Raw genomic sequence first — 22,426 nt, forward strand, 5'->3', positions numbered from 1 at the left:
AAGTTGTAATGCAATGACCATGCTACAAGAAAATATGTGTAAGATCAGGTACATAAACCATGAAAAATTATTGCATCTGATTTTTTTGTCTTCAAATGAAGCATAAATACAACTTGAATTAAAATAAAGGAAAAAAAAGAAAAAAAAGAAAGGCCCAAACCATCTATATACCCTAAGAATACTGTAGAAAAACACCTGTTGTTACATTCATTAAAGCCCAGGACTGTGCTCAGACTGTAATGATAATTTCATTCAGTGAAGGCTTTTCTTGTCTGAAAGCAAAAGGCAGCATAAAACCACCCACCACTGTAAATTGCTCAGACAGAATTAGTTTTTAATTTCTGATCTGTCACGTTAGATACTGTTGTTTATGTTTCATCTGATGCAGTCACCCTGGAGGCCCACTGATGCTCAGTAATGCAACATTCGGTTTGTAGCCTGAGGGTCGGCACAGATTTCACTTCTTTTCCAGCTCTCACCCTTCGTATCACAGTGACAGTTTTGACTGTGCACTAAGAGGGTAAATTTGTCCCCCTTCCACCTTATGGTAAATCAAGCGAGACTCAAATCCTCGGCGAGACTACGCAGACATGATGGCGGGGAGGGAAGTAACAAGAGGGAGATAAGGATAGAGGGTAGAAATCCAGTTCTAATTTTTGTCCTATTCATCATGGATGTGGAGAACAAATTATTCCTTCTGACCCTGTAGCAGCCTTTTATATTTTGTGTGCCTTCTGTTGCTTTTAGGGTTTTTTGTTTGTTTGTTTGTTTGTTTTGTTTTTTTTTTTTTGTTTTTTTAAATTTTTCTCTATGAGAAAAAAATATCCCCAGATCTTTCTGTCTTTCCAGACAATTTTTAAATTCTGACTGCTCTTATGACTCTGCTATGCCAAAGGAGGGCAAACCTCCCAGTCATCCCACTGCCCCTGTTACGTACCTGCACCTTACCCAAGGAACAGCAATGGAGAGATGCTCAACAGTACCTTGGTGCATGAAAGTACTGCAGGATGGGAATGTGGCTGCTGCTGCTGTGGAATAATGTCTTCTGAGTGATTCGACTATTTTGATAATATTAATAAATTTTTGGCGCTGTTTTCAGCTGAAATATGTCAGGAAAAAGAATCAGTGTATGGTGTGAGAATATACCTTAATAAATGCATTTCCCAGGTCTGCACTAAAATGTCAGAGGCAGAAGCCGAATCTCCATATTCTTTCCTTATTCTTTCAGGAGCAAAAAGAACTGCTAACACAGAGCTATTAACACTAATATTATATGAAGAGACTAAGGGAATTGATGATGCACGCTGAAATAATTAGTGAATTATTAGAATAATAATGTAAGTACATGCCTTTTTGGTTAACTGTCCTCCTTTCCTTCCTTTGCCTGTTTGTTCACCCTGTGTGTCATGAAGAGAGCTCTCAGGGAAGGAGCTGTTTTTCTGCTGCTGTTCACAGAGCATCTAGTGCAATGAGACAGGTATTGATCCCTGTTTGATACCCTAAGTATCACTGCAGATAAAGTAAAAACATCAGTATCTTTGTTGAATGGATCTCCATTTCCTTCCTTATGACAAAAAGACATACTCTGTATGATATTGTTGAAAATGTCAGTGCTGAGAGATAATGAGTGAAATAGAGCTGGATGAAGACAGAAAAAATAAGGTAAATTACAATTTTGAAAGTTTGGATATTAATGAAAGAACAGAAATTTCAATGCAATATTGTCTTAATTTTTATTAATCTTTCAGTGCAGATCCTGAGTATTTCTGTCATAATAAGAATGTAGTGTTTACTAAGTAAATATTACCAGGTATTTTTAGAATATGATCCCATTTTCAGGTTTTGAGAAAATTTCATTGCACCAAAATCCTCAGAGAAAAAGACTTGCAATTAATAGAGATTTCTTTTATATATTTAGGAATATTAGGGTAGGAGCAGCTCCTATCCTAGTGAGCTGTTATTTATAGCTGAGATTTATATATTTATATATTTGTATATTTATATATTTATATATTTGTATATTTATATATTTTTATATATATAGATATCTCTATATATTACATTTATACATATATATAATATTTTACATATCTCTATATACAATGTTTATCTAAATATATCTATATTGATGTTTATATATTTATAGCTGGTGATGGCAATGGGCTGATATTTTTTGGGAAGTTTCAGAGAAAATTTGCTGAGAATTTGAGATATAAGCTTCCCATAAGTAAGAGCTACTGTATTTTACTTTCCCTTTTTTTCCATAATAAATGACTTTAACAAGGCAGCAGAAGACCATGTCAAATCCCAAGAGCTGGAACATGGCAGGTCTTCTGAAATGCTGCTCCTGTCCTCTGGTGTTGCAGAAAATGGTGTTCCAGAGTGGCACCATGAAACCAAGCTCATTATCTGACCGCTGTTCCTCCAGTGAGCTCTGCGTGTCGAACTCATTGTCAGTGTTCAGCCTAAATAAATGTATGGGCATATATTTGTTCTTGTGCTCATATTGTTCATGTTCCTCCCTATGTTTGTTTCTGTCTTAATTAATCTTTCCTTGGCAATGGTAAGCAGAACTTAGAACATCTCACTATGAACTCTATGGCACTATTCATCATTCCCTGTCTGCACTGGAAAGGTTTTCCCACCATACCCTGTGATTTAATTTATCCCACTCATTGCAATATCCCACTAGTGCTTGTACACATCTCTGATCAACAGACGCTCACAGTTTCTTTCCCCTCACCATTGCTCTTACCTGACAAGTTTTCTCTTCATAACATTTAATCCTGAGGTTCAAATTCTATTTTTAAATTGCTGTTTAACTGTTGAGCCATTCTCACTCTGAGTATTCTAGTTCACTTCTCCTCAAATGATATCCCAATCATTCTCTGTATTAATAACAAAACTTTTCCCGATTTTATGTTGTCTACTCATTTCACCAGCTTTTTCTGCTAATGCCATTAAGAAAGCCACTCACTGTTCCAAGATGCATCTTATTTGTAAACTTTTCTCATGAATTGGCAGTCTGTATTTTAGAAATTATTTAACAATTCTGGAAGGTAGCTAAACTAAGTGAAAGTACTTTGAGTACTAGCATCTATTTCCATTGTTTATGCATTCTTCAATAGTATGTACTTGGCTATCTCCTCATCGATAATGGGCGTCAGTGTCCTTTTGGCACTTTCTCTTTGATAAGGGAATATGTTTCGTTTTTTTTTTAATTTTTATTTTTTTAAATTTTATTTTTATTTTTTAATGTTTTAAATAAACATAAACATGTTAAATAAATATGTTTAAAATTTTTTCACCACTCCACCAAAGCTAGTCTTATCCAATGAGGATGTGAAACATTGCTGTATTACAGAAGTCTTCTCAATTCTCTGCTCATAACACTGAGCATGTTAGTTTGATGCCATGTATCTCTCCCCTCATGCAGGCGTAGGCTTCAGCTCTCAGTTCTCACCAAGGTGATGAATGAACCAAGGTGATATTCCTCTACTTAAAATAACAAAGCTACTTTCCATTTGGGCATCATTCAGAATAGTAACACACTTGCTTCTAAATTCCTATTTCTAACTGCTTGTCTAAAATGGTTTCCCTAATTTTCTTAGCAAAAACTAATTAAAACGGATTTTTGGGCAATTATTCACTTTTTCCTTGCACTTGCTGGCTTTTCAGATAGAGCTTTCATTGTTGACTAGTCGTTTTAGAACCAGAACTCCCTCATTAAATACTACACAGTCTGAAAGGACTTTATAGTTCTCATGTAACAGCATGAAAACAGGGGGGAGAAGTCTCGTAAGGAGAAATAGGGGTCTCCATGGAAATGAGGTCATGGAAATGGCACGAAAAATAATTCACTGGAGTCAGGAGGCTGTTAATACTCCTCAGATGTTTCTCATGACAAATGACAAATGCTACAAGTGTTCTGAGAGCTGAGCTTTGATATTAAATCATCTGTGGGAATACCCTCTTTTTACAAAATAAACAAAACAAAAAGTCAGCCTCTTGCCAAGACAGTCTAGAGTTAGATGAATCACCTCCTCAGCTGACTTCTCAGCATGAACCAGAAGACGACATAAACTATTATGCAGGGAATATGAGTAAACTAAAAACTAGATAGTGATTACTAGTTACACTTGAGAACACTAGTAATATGAGAGCAACTTTTTTTTTTCCAAGAAAAGATACCATTAAAAAAACTATACAGAAGTAAAGAAAACTCCAAAAAACAAAACCAAAAACCAAAACCAAACCAAACAAACAAATCCAGATTTTTTATTAGTTTAAATGAACTATGCCATTATAAATATGTCAATTTCTTGTGAACCATAATCAGATTTAAGAACGTTACTGTTGTTTAAATTCTGGTGTAGATGTGGTGTACCTAAGTATTAGTCTAAGGCATTCAGCCTTTGTCTTATGAGTGTCTGGCATTACTGGAATCTTCTGACAACTAGGAAGGGTACTGGAGAGGGGCTGAATCTGACAAAGCATCCTATATATCTACAGCATACTGCATTAGATGCATGGAGGTCTGCTTCTTGAGGGATTCAAGATGATGTGTATGACAGGATACTGTATATGAATTAACTCTTTTGGGACACTTCAGATTTTAGAAACTTGGTTCCTTGTGCAGTTTGTCAACAAAAACACACACACAAAAAGTAAGAATGAGAAAGAAAACATATGGCAGAATTGGAAAGTTAGAGCTATGTCCAAATTTGGGTATCCCCTGAGAATTACATATCACTATTTTGCATATTATCTGGATTTTGAAAAGAACTTCAACCTCTTGATGTTCAGTTGATTCAATTGCTTGACGGACGTTTTGTATGAGCATTTTGTTCTGTGGGTATATGAATGAAACATATTTTAAGTAGTCATCAGAAAAATGCTCCTTATGACAGCACTGCAAATTATTCTTCACCTATATGCCTGTAGTTAAATTATGGGAAAGGCTGTAGTGTGACAGTTCTGTGGGACTTGAAAATATGGATCTGATACACATATTTGTAAAATTATCCTCAAATTAGTTTCTGCTTCTGCTGAGAGTGCAGAGACAAAGATTTAACTCTCATTAGGTGGTGCATTTCCCTAGCTTCACAAGAAGGTGGCCCTTGTGGAATTCCTGTTTCTGGCTTGAACATCCTTGCTTACAGTTTGGCAACTAGCATTTAGTCCACAAATTTTCACTGTATTACTTGTTTCTACTATATCCCCACTACTGATTACTGATCTTTTTTCCCTGCTTATCTCATGCCAGTGATATCCTCCAGGGAGTACCATACCCTGGATTCATATATCACGCTCTTTGGCATTCGTGGTCTAGCATCTGTTTGTGCCTTACTAAACAAACCCTCATTTAACTGCTTCCCTGGACTGTTGGAGCTGTTACCAGAGCAATTGCTAGACCCAGCAGTTTCAATGAGTTTTGCCCCCTGTGAGAGCTGGGAACAAAAATAAACAATAAGCCAGCCCAAATTGCATGGTAAGGCATGGTGCCAGATCTAGGAGACTCCCTTTTCTCCTGAGCTACATGGTGTTACTATTACCAGCTTTGTAGAAGACAGCTGTTAGGGAGGAATGCTGAGACCAAATCAACCATGCATGTTTTTCTTAACTCTTCCATCTCTGGCTCTTCTTTTTCCCCAGTCCTTGAGATGCAGAGAAGAGACAGAGCTGCATCTGAAAGAACAGATCCCCCAGAGCCACACCTTGTGTTCTCCCAGAGAAGGAAATTTTTAAGGTCAGTGCAGAAAAACTCACGCAAAATGGCCAAGACCTATATCCTTGTAATGCTGACATGGGTACAATTCTCATTTTGACAGGTTTATAAACTTAAATGTTTTCCACGAATTACCAAAAAAATTCTTTTTGCTCTACCTAAAGTAGCACCTTCACATCTTCTGCAGATATAAAAGGAAAATGACTTTCTGACACATCTTGCTTGAAGACCAGACATATATCCCTGGAGATCTGGGGAGCAGATGACACACGCTAGCATCAGGCAGGATTTACTGGCAGCTGCTCCTGTGACAGTCGTCTCCTTCAGGACTTGCAGTCCCTTCTAAAGCTGCTTTTTATTCTCTGCAAAGATTCCTGCTGCAGAAGTGTTGCCTACATTGCAAGAAATATTTGTAACCTGTAAGGCAGATGGATGTACTGATTCCTACACAAGGAGATAATTAAAAGTGTTTCTCTCCTGTCCCAGATGAGGCAAGTTCTAGCACTTGTTATCTCAAATCAGATTTTTATAATAACCATTTCTTATTTAAATAATATACATATTTCCTGTGGATATGCTATATTAGTATTTTTAAAATAACCTTGCAAAAATACATAGCCAACACTGAAATATTGATGGGTCATTGTATTCAGAAGGTACCTGTTTTACAAGTGGGAACACTTAGCATCTCTGACTGTGAGCATTTATTCTTTAAATCGTAAAAAGAGGCCCCCCTTCCATCTTAGACTGGATGAAAGCACGACATTTTATAGAATAATAAAATGAGGAAGAAATTTATCTGTATTATTTGTGCACTAGATATAAATGACATTCTGGGTTTAAAAAGAGGAAACCAAGAAATCAATCTGTATATTTTTTTAAAGACTAATCCTTTATTTTCATGATTTGGGGTTGTTAGTATATTTGATATGCGGCAACTGTTAGACTAAACCGATTTATCCTCATCAAGCTAATCTGGGATCAGCATAATTTTTCAGTAAAATAGTCAGAAAGGAAGTTACTTTGACACTGGTTTAAGATCAAGATACTTTGGTTTTTTGGGCCAAAACCAGACAAATAGGACATGTAAGGAACTTCCTTGTCTGTAAAAGGCAAATACTGCATCAACACTCCAGTCCCAAATTTCTTCGAAAATGGCTTGTTTAGCCAAGAAGGAACTCCTGCCTGCCATACTTCCAACTAAATAAAAGTGCTTAGTTCAGAATTGATTTAATGAACAAAGCTGTGTGTACACTGTGACATACAGGAAATCAGATTAATATACCAGAATGGGTTTTTATGCCTTCAGACCTCTAAATTAAGTTCAAGAGTGGAGCCAGGATCAATAGCCCAAGATTGTTCTACTGCAAAGCACCTCTGGCCAGGCTGTCTCCCTGAATCTCCCCCTCCAATAACCACAGAGGCTTCTTTTCCAGCCGAAAAGCTGGGGACTGTGAGGCAAAATCACTGCAGCAGGAGAGAAATTCTTGCCAGTTTCTGTGTTACTTTGGCCAGAGGATGCATGCTGGAACCAGCTGTGTTTTCAGGGAGAGGGAGACAACAGCTGGCCTGAGACAGAACTGCCTGACATGACAAAGGTGTGCAGGAGAGGTGGGAATCTCCCAGCCCCCACTGCTGCCAGGACGGGTGTTCTCCTGGAGATCCACATGACTAATCTCTGCAGGGCTTTTCCTGCAGTAGAGACCTCTGTTTTCATCCTATCAATATACCTGCAATCAATCTCTCTGAACAGCCTGCAGCAGAACTGCCTCTATAACCCCTACAATAACTGCCACGAAACATTCCTGCTGCCATGGAGCAGTAAAGCTCCAGTGGGGCACAGGATCAGGGAATCAGTAATTCCTGTTATACTTTAATCTAACACCTACATTTTCAGAGCTGTCCAGGTCTGTAACTGTGCAGATTCATATGCCTGAACTTTTAGAGAAAAAGAGTGGCCAAATTGCTTCACAATTCTGAGTATATCTGAGCTACATGTATCTCCAGGTTGTATTTTCTTGTAGATTTATTAAAGCAACTAAATACCTACGAGCAGGCTAGCAATGAATAAATTGCATAACAACCATTAAGGTCTCCTGATATCCTAGCAATCTACAATCAGTATTTCTGCACAATCAATTGATAAACAGTATAATTCTTATAAAAGATAAATATCGCGATGTAACACTTTCAGACAGGGAGTTTTCTTCAACTACAGGGCTAGATGACCCCCATGTAGAGGCCTTCTCAGGTGCCATTAAGTTTTTGAGTACAGACAAAGGGAAAATCACACTGCTAGAGCAGACATGTTCTCCTGGCACTGCTCATCTGGTGTTATTCCAAACAGAAGGATGTGTTCTGTTCTTGATGCTGCTCCATCTGCATTGTGCAGGGACCTGGGTGTTAGGCTTTGACCTCATCTGGTCTCATCATCAAGAACAACCAGAGGAGTCCCTCAAAAAATGCTTATCTTATCACTTTCCCACTCCCTTCTGCTTGTGTGTTAGGATGTCAGATGGGGTGCCAGAGCCCTAGGGCAAGGCTTTAGCTGGGACACAATAAACTCTGAATTCAGACACAAAGCCAAGCCTCGGTGACAATGACACACACATAGACACCACATCCCTTTTCATCTCCATGCCCACCTCTTGGAAAAACACCAGCTGGGATGAATTTCTTAGATCACCATGGTGCATGCTTTTGATGGGGAGAGGTTTGGCCTGGTAGCTGCTTCTGTCCACTTCTACAAACCTTCCCCTCACAGTGGTACTCTCTGCACCACTACAGAAAATTCCAGAAGCCTAAATATATGCCATTTGATTCTGCTCATCCAGTTTCTAACAAATAGCACATATTAATTTTTAAGCCTGACTGAACATTCTGATTTTAAAATTGAGGTTAGATTTAAATTAGTATTCTGCACAATAAACTGTTTTAAAAGGCTTTAAATTATGAATATTTACAATGTTATTAATTTGTGGTGCTACCAGTATTTTTATTTAATGGTTAATTTTCACAACTAATGTGCTTGAATTATTCTAGGAATCTTTCCATTATTTTTTCTGTAAATATTCATTCTTTCACTTGCACCTTCTAATTTAATGCTCAGACTGAAGTGAAACATGATTAGAGTCTTTTAAAGGAAAAAAAAAAAACCTCAAAGTCAACATTCTCTCTCCCTAAGCACTAGCTTGCTGTTTTGGGTTTTTAGTTTTTTTTTTTAATCAGCTTAACACTAACTGATACTCAGGTTTTTCACCCTGTAAGTAGGTTTTGCTATGGGTCATGCATTCAGAGATCTGCTGGCAGATAACAAAAAGAGCCAGACTGTGTGCTAGAAAATTCCATAAGGCATTAAAAAAGAAGCAGTGCTTTCCACAAGCTGCTTCCTAGCAGCTCTTCCAGCTACAAGCACGTTACTGGACACCCACCAGTGCTGCCACTAGGGGTTTGCGTTTAGTTCATTCTGTTAAAGATGAGGCATGAGTTTAAATACAATAATCCTAATCCTAAAAACAAACAAACAAACAAACAAACAAACAAACAAACAAACAAGAATACCCCTCCCATTGGAATGCTATTATTCCTAAATACAAATACTTTCAAACTTCTCTTTCTGATCAGATTAAATCCTGGTGAAACAGGTGGTACAACCACCATTTTTAAGGTATGTGTAAGAAATTACTGTGCTATCATTCCAGCAGTCATTGCCATCTTCCTTCCCTGGCCTTTCCACCTATGTTTGAGATGTCAAAGTTTTAGATAGCCACTTTAGGTCAAATGAGAGCATAATACTGAACAAATGATAGCATCACTGTACTCTAGTCATATTTGAAATGGGAGAATGTCACATGAACCAGTTCCAAATTATGGTACAGAAAATGAACAGAAATGAACATTTGAGTAAGAGGACAGGAAAAAACCCCTTCTGTCAAAACCAGAGTCCCTTGGGATGTTTCACATTCACAAAATGCAGACCAGATTTTATATGTCAAGGATACAAAAATGTATCTCATGGTAGAAACATCCAAATCATCATTATATAGTGGTATATAGTGCCAGCAGTTTATACATCAAAACACTTCAGGGAAAAAAGAAAAAGAGATTTTATCTATAGCCCTTGTAATTTGCTTGCTTGCCTTAGCCTGGACAATGTCTTACCTGTGTTTCTCATTCTCCAGCACCGAGGACCATTTCTGGGCTGACATCCCAGTACAGGCTGGCACTTTCCTTGCTTGCTGGGGAAAGACCAGAAAGCTGCTTCGGGTGAGAAGCTCTAAGCACGCAAGGCTTGCCACAACTATTTGCCTTACTGGCACCTACCTGAGTCTGGAAAAAACCTGATCCTCTGATGTCATATATATTACTGTGGTATGTCTAGAAAAGAAAGAAGGGAATGTAAGAAGTAATTTGGGAAAGAGTCAGACTGCTGTTTATAGGAAGGAATAAAGCATTTTGGAAAAGAATGTAAGGGGTTTAAATTGTGGTAAGGGAGATTCTAATTAGACATTTAGGAAAGCATTCCATTTGCAAAAATAGAAATGAGCAGTAGAATGGGTTGCCTGAGGATGTCATTGTTATATAATTGGTCTTACTTTAAAGCAGAAGTCTGAGTTAGCTGTCTCATGAGGTATGTTTACAATACAAGACTTGGGTATGCATCACCAGCCATGCCATGCCTGAGCCCTGGTGCTGTTGAAATGCCAAGTGGTTGAGGGCAGGGAAGTGCTGGTCTCCATCAGTATCCCTGCTCAAGATGGGCAGGACATGGGCACTGTTGCACCCTGACATTGAAAATACCAGTCATGATTCTTCCTTTTCACTATTGCTTTCTGTAAACATCTAGCACTAAAAGGCAGAACCAAAATTAGTTTGTAAAGCTTTGAAAGTAGAATTGACTAGAAGGGAAGCAATAAAAAATTCATTGTAACAATCAACAATAGTGTAAAGTCATTTCTAGCAAACCTAATGATCCTTAGCTAAATATTCATCAAGGTATTTAAGCTTAATTTCAAAGTGACCTGAAACATGTCTGAGTCTTGATCTCCAGTTCAGATTTCAGTATAACAATATGACATCCTTAGGGGAAAATGAAATATTTGCACATAAAACTATGTAGAAAAGCTTTTCCCCACTCTGATAAAATAATCAAGATTTAAAAATATAATCTTATTCCACACTGAGATGAACGTCTAAAAGCTTTTCATAAGAAAAAATGAAAGAGAGACTGATTTTTATGTCATCTCAGAATTGTCAGCTGAGGCCAAAGCTCGCTGCAGGGTCTTGCACATCACAGAGAAGTGCGTGGGCGTGAGGGTTTCCCTGATTTGGCCTGCCCTTCCCAGGCTCTCCTTTACACACAGCAAAAGTGTTTGAGTATAACCAAGAAACATGGGGAATCCAAGTACAAACTTATTTGAACCAGAAGACCAAAGACTTGAACCCTGTTCTACCAAGCCTCAGATGAGTGTTTCTTCCCTTAGGCTCTTGTGGATTTGGGGTTGAGTTTGATGTCCACCCCTGCACTCACCACTTTTCCTTTCCTCTCATCTTCCCCATGTGCACCTACCTTTTATCTTCCCTGTCCTCCTGGAACTGGTGCCTAAAAGCTGTGGCAGGTTTTATCTATAACAAGGTGCCTTTTCTTATGAAAAAAGAATTTTTTTGCAAAATACCAACTCCCTGTATTTATGTCCTATCAATATAACAACTTTAGCTGTTCAGAAATATTTAAATGGAGGGGCAGATAGCCCTGGAGTGCACCATACACACACTCACACTGTATGCCTTCTGCTGTTCCAGCACAGTGACCGCTGCTAGGTAGATCTCGTTCAAAGTCATCTCATCAATCACCTTAAAAGCCATGAAAACTAATTTCTAAACTAAAGCATTTTCAATTCATCTTTTATGTGTCATCAAGATACTTTGAGTTGAAATTTCTTATTATCTCTCTCTTACCTCCCACCCCTCCAATCACAGTACTCATCACTCAGAGAGAGAAAGCAGCAGAAGGCTACACTTTAATAAAACTGTTTGGGATCTTTTTTAAAGATAGCTCTTATTAAGAAGTCAATGGAAGTGACATAGCTGAAATAACGGTAAAACAATTTGAAAATTCAGTCCTGTGTGTGAGTTTAACTGTGGAAATGAAAAGACTGAGGAAATAAAGCCTGGAAAAGCAATAGGATAGAGAAAAAGTTTAACAAATTAAATTTTGTTATCAGTTGTGTGCATGCTTTAATAAGCAGTGCATGTCTTATAATAAGCAGATTTTCTAACTGACCTATCTTTAGGGGCTTCAGACCTATCAGCATCTTCACAGTATACTGTAGAAGACATTGTGCTTTGTCTTTTGTATAACTGTAGAAAGTTTCAAAATATTTGGAAGTGAATGTATTACAAAAGAAGGATAATCTTTTAATGCTGAAAGCAGTTAGCGAAAACTCTTCATAGACTACACATTCTGTGTATTTTTCTTAGCTAATGAAATGAAAAAGAAAGAAAGTCTGGTTGGGGATAGTCCCAGTCTATAAAAGTGACACATTCCAGTTTTTAGCCTCTGGAAGGTCAGGTCTGTGTCAAAACTTTACAAGATGTCCCTGTTTTTAGAGAGATTACTCATGCTTTCACATTATCCTTGAGTTTTACATGGCACATAAAAACTGTAAAAGAAGAGATCTTTTTGATTTGTCAGTATTATGAAGTATTTTGGGGGAAAGATTTTTCATACCTTACCATTTTGTTATACTTTCTGCTTGTACTGAATTTTTGTTTTCAGTTGTCTCACACCATGGTGCATCAATGCACTCCAACATCTTGGCAATTCAGACCAAATAGTAACTATTTCGTATCTAAAGAGAATGGGATATGCTTGATAACATGAGGTCTGATAACCTCTCCGTAGGAAATAAAACCCTAACCACTGTCATGATAATCCTGACTGTAGAAAGTCTAAAGGATGGAATTTTAAAGCTGACTTAGTTTTGCAGTATGATGTTATTTTATAAAAAAACAAGTGTCCATAAGTAAGATAAATATGCCCAATAACTACAAACAGGAAAAATTATAAAGACATACTGGTTTCTCTTTGCATTTCATGTACCGCCCTCTTGTAGGATGAAAGTACCTATCCTCTGTTCTAAGGAATTTACTTTTAATTCAGAGATTATCAGGTTCTTCATAGATAAATGCAATCCCCTGCAGATGCAATTATTTCAATGAATAGTGCAACTGAGCAGCCTGTGCTGATTCCCAACATTGACCTGTCCTTTGTCTGGTAGAAAATCTTGCTTTTTTTCTTCACAGACAGAGCTAAAGCAATTTTTCACATGGATCAATATGTAATTTTTGGTTTAAGGTTTATTTTGCCTTTTTTTTTTTTTTTTTTAAATTCCTCTCCATAAATTGAACCTAACAGCAAGAAGCAAGGAAAACCAGAAAGACATGTTCTGTAAGATTTCAGCTGAACATTGGTACATTAGGGTTAGGCTGTTGGTGGGCTAAAACATTTCCTTTCCTTTTTTTTCTGGCAAATATTTACTTTTGCAGTTGGAAAATACATAGTTGAACATGACTCTAAAGAATTATTGGACAAAATGCATCTGGTGTGAGTTTATGTTATTAGTGGCAAGGATACTGCTAAAATGTTAAGTTTGTTAAGTTTCCTGGTAATACTCTCTAAATTATATTGCCTATCAAAAAGGAACAAGTTTTGAAAACGGCTTTCCCAGATTTCTTTAAATAAGGAAGACCTACCGCCCAATATAACATAGACAATCCTTTGGAGATGGGAGAAATTTAACATAACATAACATAGCATAAATTTGGGACATTCATACTTAAAAAAAAATGGGGCAAAAAGAAAACCCTAAAAAGAAAACAGAAACCATTTATTTTCTAAAGATATTCTTAGTCTTTTCTATATTAGCTTAACATTTATCTTCCTCTTTAACTTGATTTTAAAACTAAATTCTGTGAGGTAATTTTGGTTTAAGAAGTTCAGATTTTATAATTTTTTGTGTTCATTTGCTCTCTTCCACTATGAAGGAAGAGAGAAAGGAAATAAAAAACCATATTCATAACTGCTTTGGATTTATTAAATAGTACAACTCATAGAGTGGATAGTACCTGACACTGAAAAACCCCCCTGCGAGATATCTGTTATTCCCCAGTGTGATACAAGCACTTCAGTAAAGCTGAAAGTTAGGATTATTACTCATCCATTAATGAGACCATATATTTTATTCTGAGATAAATATCAATACATCTTGCTGCTCAAGAGATAGCCCAGCTCACAGGGAAAAAAGATACCTCCGTCTCCCTGCCAGCCCATCCCATAAGATCTATTGTGGATTACTAAGCTCCAAATGCTCCTGGCTGCCTGCAAGGGAGCTCCTGCTCTGTGGACACCTGCAGACTGCACTGAAGTTCACCAACATTGTGGGAAATCACAGAACCACAGAACCATTTAGGCTGGAAAGGACCTCTGAAATCACTGAATCCAACCTTTGACCGAGCACCACCTTGTTAACCAGACCATGGCACTGGGTGCCACATCCAGTAATTTCTTGAACATTTCCAGGGAGGGTGACTCCACCTCCTCCTTGGACAGCCCATTCCAGTGTTTAAATGCCCAATACAGGGTGACAGCCAAATCTGTGGGAGGCTGGCAGCAAGGACACAGGACTCTCTGATGCACCCACAGCTGTGGTGCAAGGACACCAAGTGTTTGTCAACTTGGCAGGGAAGAAAGAGGGGAGAGATTCAGAAAGGCTTTCAGGCAGCATCTCTTTGGATATCTGGGTGTTTGTTCTCTCTGGTCAGGGGATCTATGGCATAAGCCAAACTGTGTGATCTCAAGAATTTTTGTTGAATTAGATTGTGTAGGCAATGAGTACAGGGAGCGACGGACATCAGGCAATGTGAGCCCAGTCTTAGAAACTACAAGAGCTTTATTCACTTTTTACTTTGGCTTGTTTTAGAAAACAAAGCTTGTAGCACCTTTCACACTAGCAGGATGTTCACAAACATGGTGATTTTTTTCAGGATATGTCCCTTTTCTCCCCAGGAACACCTGAGGTGTCCTGGCCCCTCAGGAAGCTCAGTCAATGCTTCCCAACCCAAAGGCAGCTCTTCCTCAGGTGGCCACACTGAGCCTATTTCCAAATCCATTTCTTCTAGAGATGAGATGTTTTTAACACTCCCTAGCAGCACAGTTTACCTCATCACTGACTCTTTTTTGCCCAGGTTATTTTTATTCAGAGCAGTGTCACTGTGATGGACAAGCATAATGCTTTTGACAGGGCACACAGTAGGGTCTAACTTCCAAACTCTAGCTATGTGCCTCTCCTTTGTGGGAGTGCAATCAGTGGCATGTACAGTGCACCATGCCTTCTCTATCAGCTATCATCTTTTATCATGCACATTTTAACTTGCTAATTACCCTATCCGTATGTTACACGTCCTCTTAAGCTTCAATTAGTAGCAGCACCTGTTCAGTTCCCACTGCATATTTTTTAATATTATGTTTGGACATTATTGGTGGGGTAGAGTGGGGATTTATTTCCAAACTAAGACACATTTGGGATCTGCTTGTGTTCAGGTGGGTGCTATTTTAAGAAAAGTTCTGGGCAATGAAAATCAGCGGAGAAATTAAATTCACCATTCATTCACCCGGAAAGAAATTCAGCTGCTTAAACAAAGGTGTCTAGTTTCATTTGAGCTGCCATCAGATGGAACCCTTCTCTGAGGAGCACTCCTACTGAGTTTTGACTATTAATGGATGAAGCCCTCATGTCCTCAGTAGAGCTCAGCAGAGTTGTACCCCCGATAAGTGCACAGTTTAAAGACCTGGGTTATCAGAACCACTGATAGGTCTGTTGTACTGCCTCACACTGCTTGCCTTGGATGGAGACAGGTCTGGCAGGTGTGACAGCGGAGCTGAGGGTGCTTCAGACCCTTCTGGTTGAGAGTGTGAGGTCAGGCAGAATTCCTCAGGGTGCAGGTAGGAATGCTTGGCAGCTGTGTTGGGAGAGCTGAGTCCTGCTGTTTGTGGATATTGTCAGTGGGACTGTTTTCCATCACTGTTGCCTGGCACCTACAGACTATACTGTGAACTTAGATGCCCATACATAAACCCTTTAAATCCAGAGTCTCAGTTGTGAACCAAATTCCTTCCTTTCAAGCTTTCATTCTCCTTTATGCAGCAGCACCTGAGTCTTACGTGGAAGTTTGCTAGACCTCTGACAGGTCACAATGTGATGCTCCTTAGTGTATTTCTATTTTCTTTTCAGTCAAAATATCACTTGGGTGCACCACTTCTGTGGTGGGTTATGTGGTTTAGGCCTTCATAGCATTTTTTCAGACCGTGAGAGTACTACATATATCATTTTTTTCACTTAGTAGAAAATCCTCACCTCTCAGTGTTCTAAATAAGGATGAAAAGTTGTAAGAAAGCCAAAAACATGTATTCTTTTCAGTAGTTATTTTAGTATCCCAGTCTGTGGAGTTTTTTGTGTTTGGTGTTTGTTTGGTTTTTTGTTTGTTTTACTATAGCTCCTGATAAAATGCTTTCTATTCAGTTTCGCACAACTTCTCATGTTTATCACATTCCTTCGAGATGGATAATATTTACTGGGCTGGCAGAGCAGAATGCCTAATTACCATTTAAACCTCTGACAAGAATTTTCCCAACTCTGTTCCTGACTTAAAAGCTAAAAATAGGGGAAAAAAATGTATTTCATTCGGTTTTCTTGGGCAGGTTTTGAATAGTATCCTGCATGTTGGAAAACCATATTCCTGTGCTGTTTAATTATGTGTTTTCAATTTATTTTCTCTGTTTCTCCAAAGGCAAGTGCATTTTTTTGTGTCGTTACATAATTCACAGCCATGTGGAAAAGCAGCAGACACACCACTGGCAAGTGTCTGCATAAGTCTCCAAGGTTTTCACCCATGTTTTCACAGATGTCCTCTTAGAACCCATCTAATCCCCCACATCAAGGTTTTATAGATTATTTGCACTCACTGGGACTGGTGTAGTATAGAGCCAAGTATGCAAAGACTGCCAGCTGGCCAGAATATTTGATAAATGTGAGAACAAAAAAAATCCCACTCATAGCAGTGAAGTGATCTATTCCTGGAACACCAGATGGATTGCTCTAATAAGCTATTAAAGCAGTGTAGTAAAATGAAACCCAGATTCACTATGAAGATTATAGAGCAGATCTATTTCCTTCTGCAGCAAGGTAGCAAGGTTTCATTTTTTTTTTAAATTTTAGATTATTGGTCACTTGCAAGGTTTACAAAAATATGCAATAGGTTGACCTTTTCATTCACAAATTTTGAACTGGAATGAGCCAAATTAAACTTGAACAGGATTGTGCTCCAGCACCCATAAGTATCTGCTTCAGTGTCAAATGACTGGCAGACTAAAAAACTTTAAAGAAAATTTTAAGGAAATTTTATAAGAGACTATATCTCAGACCTGGAACTGAGGTAATGATTACAAATATTATTTGAGAAAAAAATCTGAGGAAAATCTCAAGTGCACACTACTTTATAGTAGTATCTCTTTTGCAATAAAGAAAAATTTGAAATTCCAAAAGGAGATGAGAATTGATCTTCATGGCCATATTTAATAGCACCATCTTGTGATCCCTGCCAAAACCAATCAAAACCAAATCTTTTGACTGGAAACTGTGCTCTCTGATAGCTCAGTCTTTCAATTTGTGATTCTAATTAGCTTGGGACTGAGATATGACAATAAACTAAACATCCATAGAGAGTTTAGTAAATGAAAGTAATGAACTTAATAAGAGCTGGCAAGGTTGAGATGCCCAACTTTTTTACTGTTCTTTCTTGATGGAAAAAAAATAAGAAAAGCACCAAAGAGATCCTAGGCCTCCTATCATTTGAGAAGAATCAAGTGCTTCCTAGTTAAACATACTATTTCTAATAAAATAATATCACCGAGGATACCTCAGGAATCACAATTCAACACCAACTCAGTGGTGGTTTAGTATCACCACCACTAAAAGAATACTGGACTGTTTGTTCTTGCTTGAAGCTTTACACAATGAGGCCTTTAATATTTTGTTCCTCTGGTGACTGAGAAACTGTAGGGGTGACAAACTAAACGCCCTTGGGTCTGTTGGTTATTATGGCTTCTAAACTCCAGATGCCATAGAGGAAGAACAGACATCTGAAGGTACTAACAGAAAAAACCCCAAACCACATTGGGTAGACAAAGCACTACATTTTCAAACAAAAAATGAGTAAGGCAAGAAGGGTCAGTTGCAGATATATCTATTTAAAGCTACTCAGGAATATGAACTCACATTTCTCAGGTGACACAACCTATAACAAATTTAAGGTGTGTTTACAGGTAATGAGTGTCACCAATGGGAAAAGGAAGCAGGTTACAGATGATTTCCTTACTACACCTGATTACCTTCCAGAGTATGGGGAATGGAAACAGGCCAGTGGCCAGGAGGATTATCCTTTGAGGCTGGATATAGCCAGGGGTTATCCATCTGGTGCCTTTGCTTTGTAATGCTGTCAGATTTTAAGGCTGTCATAGGCAGTATTTCATATATGACCCTTTTCCTGGCAATCGAGAGAATTCTAGTTTAGTTCAGTGGATTTAAGAATGCCTAGTATTTTCCAAAAAAACAGCTGGTAAAAGCTGTAAGAACTGGAGATCATCTCTGCAGCTTTCATCTCCCATGTGAGATTTTGGTGAGACTAATTAGAGATAAAAAAGGCTGAATTTTGAGTCAAATCTCTCTGGTTGACATTTCAAACATAACAGATATTTAAAATACTATCAGGGATTTATTTATTGTGTTCTCTGATTCCCTTAGTGAGTAATACGTGACACCTTTACTAACAGACACAGAAACCAGCCATCATTTCTGGTGTGGCCAGCCACAGGTCCTCTGTGTCATGGATCTGTTACAGACCTCACATAAGCCTTGCGAAGCCTTCTTAGTTGCAGTGGCAAGGAAGGAATTTTTTTTAATTTAAATGCTGATTTTTCTGGCTTGGTAAATTAAAGCCATTGATCTGTTACAGCTGCCTATATCATAAATCAAAATCACTATTTATATGTATTAACCTGGGGACCTTAGCAGCCAGGGAAAGAGCTTTGTAGGGGTGGCTTTTGTGCCTTTAGAAGCCCTTCCTCCCTCCCATTGAAACAGTCTATATTTGGCACAGGTTAACAAGATTTCAGTTTTTCCTGATGCAAAGAGCTTTACTGTGGGTGGGGAGGTTTGCAGAAGCTACCTCATTATGAATTTCTGAAGAGAGGAAAGTTATATTTCTTTCTGTTGCAAGACTTCAATTAAATTGCTGGGCACTCCTTTTGTTTCCTTTTTTTGTTGTTGCTGAGGTGTTTACTGCAACTGCAACCACTGAATATGTCTTCCTGCTCTGTCCTTCAGAGCAGACAGCTTCTGTTTTGTCAGTGCTTACAAATGACTGAATAAGTGTTTAGAAATATTTTTGAAAATAAGGTCTTGTAACAAAAAAAGAAAAAGGCAGGTTGTTTCATCACCAGTGTTACTGTGTATATTAATAAGGTTAGGGGCCAAATATGCAAGAGAAGTGTTGCTATCTAGCAATTTCTTTTCTATCTACCTATCATTCCCACAGATGGTTTACTTTAGTTCCTGAGGTTGTTAAATTAGGGTTTAGTACACTTACCTGTGCCTAAAGAGATACATAAAACATGAAAACAGCAAGCCAACAAAACAAACCAAGAAAACATCAGAAAAAGAGAAACACAGATTTCTGGTGCCTGGATGGGGATTAGTTGCCCTGGGAAGGCAGTTCACATCCCAAGCAATCCTTCATGACACTCAACAGGCATTACTGATGTGAACAAAGGCAACGAGAAGGTAAATAATGCTCATGAGCAGGTTTAGAATTTATTGACAACTACTGTGGCTCCTTGGTGCTTGGTATCCTTTTAGTTTTTGATCTGGCATGGCCTGATCTACCTCAAGTCCCAAAACATCCTGCCTTGGGTGAGTTCTAGGTCTACACTAACAAGCTCTGTTTCTTAGCTGTGCAGACTCTTGATCAGAGAACAGTACCTTGCAGAAATAATAGCTTGGGTTAATGCTAATTTGAGGATATCTGCACTTTTGCCTTATTATATACTGTGGGTAAGCTTTAAAAATTGTGAACACTTTGGAGCAGTTGAAACATGTACTAATAAAGTCAGTAGCAACGTATAGGAGCAGCCATGCTAACTGAGGCTTGGGACAGCAAAATCCAAAAAGCTCAAATAGTAATTTGTGGCACATCTTTAAGAATGAAAAAAGAAAGCTCTTACAAACAGGCAGAGATATGTGATGCCCCCCAGCAAATTGCAAAGATTCAATCCAGATCATTGATTTTACCTAAAGGTTACCAATATGCAAATTAAATTTTGTTTTTGTCATTTTTCAAGGCTTATGAGTTTAAAAATCCAGTTGGCCAGTATTAGTTGGCATGTTTTAAATTCCTGGGCTGATTTAAGATCAGCCAGTACTAGCAAATGCTGTTTTCCTTTCCTGGATGTGTCCCCTTGAGGGAAAACTCTCATTTTTACGTCATTTTTTTTTTCTTTGAAACAGAGGTCTAAAAAAAAGTCTGTCACCAGAGTTAGTGAATATATTTCAGTGTACAACTGCCTCAAAGTAATCTTATGTACTCATCCGACTGGCACAGGTGCCTGGCAGTGGCTTTTGGCACATATGGAAGTTCATTTTACAGCTTCTAAATTCCTACTGTGGGCAAATGGAAGGTGTATTAATTTTATGCCAGTGTGTAAAACCACCACAGTATTTCACTATTTTGCTTGAATATGTAGAGCAGAAAAATCAGTCACCTTCAAAAAAAATCTTAAAATCTGCAATTTCATATTTTTGTAGGTACTCCTGTACTGAAGAAGAGAAACCCTTGCAAACTGGGAGTTCTATTAGGAATAGAAGTTAATTACCCATAGGTGTTATCATAAACCTGTGTTTGAATTTCAGACATAAACATGAAGAAAAGAAAATACAAGTCAACAAGAAAATGCCATACAACCCTTGAGACAGAAATTGTTTGAGAGACATCTGGGAATATACATTTTACTTAATATAAATTTATAAATTTTACTTAATCTGACCTATTTACTGTGTGCTTCTACTATTATTTTCAGTTAATTACTGCAATTATTCACTGAAAAACAGATTTATTAATTATGTTCCAAAAATAAAATCATGCTAAGCTTATTTTCTAACCACTGATCATTGTTTTTAGACTTGCATGGTGGAGATGAATACATTAAATATCAGTATGTCATGTTTATTAGTCTATATTTATCATTTAAGCTCGGCATCGCATTATAAGATTAAATCACCCTCTGTCACAAGCATAGAAAAGAACTAAAAATTGGAATTATGCAAAACAGTTCATCAGGATGGGACAACTGAATATTTTCTGGCTAGGCCTGAATAGCTGTTAAAATACTTAAGCCACAGGGTTGCACAAGGAGACTTTAACAGCAGCGTTGGGAAAGAGGCTGGAACTTGGGCTCTCCCTACCAGAACTACCCCCAGCTCAAGGGCTGAAAACAGAGGATCTGTGTCTGCCCTAACATTGATACTGGCAGCAGCCCAATTAGAAATGTGTGAGGTATGTTGTTCACTGTCTGCTAATACAAGCACTCATGTGGAGCACAATTAATGCAAGTCTACCCTTTCTGACTACGTAGCTTTTTTCCCTTTGTTGCTAAAACTGATGGTGAGCAAATCTAAAATCATTCGTTAACAAATGATGTGTATAAGTAGCTTCGGTGGGAAGGGAATTGCCTGTCCTGAGCATGAAAAGAATAAAGGATGCAGACATCCTAGAAGTTCTTGCTCTCCTGAGAAATAGTATCCTCCTTATTTTTTAAAATTCTTAAATAAAGGCTTAGCAAGTTTATTCAACACTGTGTAGAGGACAGCTGAGATGCCTTTGTATCATTATATTCTTAGGACTCATTTGATCAAAATTTGGGATATTATAGGCTACTTCAGAAAAAATTGCCATTGCAACAGCATGTTCCTGACAATCTTCTGTTTAATTTAGAAGAATATGTAAACTCCTGACAGTTCACAGGAAAAATATGGCTTCTAGCAACTGTTCCAGCTGGAAATCTATATTGATATAATGAGCTAAAATCTAACTCCCAAGGCTCCTTTCATTGTGTCACACCCATGCTGGGTCAAGTTTTCTTTTCAGTCATGTTTCCTGTATTTTCAAACAGCCTTTCTCAGATCTCAGCAAAAGCCAAGCCAAAACAAAACAAAACTGTACCTCTTCCTGGAGATGATTTAAATTGCTGAGCAATGTTACATTCACATACTGGGAGGTGGGGAGGAAGCAAAAGGGAAAGGAGCAGAAATATATGTTTAGCAGCCTCAGAAAATTTTCCTAAATGACAGACAGCAGTTAAGGTCCGTCTCAGAAAAGCTCAATACAAGCCAGATGAATTCTCTATTTCCACAGAGCACCAGATGGCTGGAGCTGTTCCACACCATTCGTGGTCCAAGTCTTCTCTCTTGTAGGAGACAAATGAGCTGGGGTGGTACCAATGAAAGCTGCTACACAAAATATCTTCCCCTGCATTATGGTCTTCACCATTTGGTAATTGACTGGCATTTCTGCCAAAGAAAATGCACA

At 38.1% G+C, this 22,426-nt stretch overlaps 1 long non-coding RNA gene across 1 annotated transcript in view; it reads left to right on the top strand.

The window, feature by feature from the left end:
* LOC138118040 (uncharacterized) overlaps positions 1 to 20,894 on the top strand; it is a 39,965-nt gene extending 19,071 nt beyond the window's left edge. The window contains exons 2-3 of the long non-coding RNA XR_011154970.1: positions 5,656 to 5,749; positions 20,647 to 20,894. This is a non-coding gene — a long non-coding RNA (uncharacterized lncRNA). The remainder of the gene's footprint in view (positions 1 to 5,655; positions 5,750 to 20,646) is intronic.
* The last annotated feature ends 1,532 nt before the right edge of the window (positions 20,895 to 22,426 follow it).

The sequence above is a fragment of the Aphelocoma coerulescens genome, chromosome 1 (genome assembly GCF_041296385.1).
Source record: "Aphelocoma coerulescens isolate FSJ_1873_10779 chromosome 1, UR_Acoe_1.0, whole genome shotgun sequence".
In the NCBI taxonomy this organism is placed as follows: Eukaryota; Metazoa; Chordata; class Aves; order Passeriformes; family Corvidae; genus Aphelocoma; species Aphelocoma coerulescens.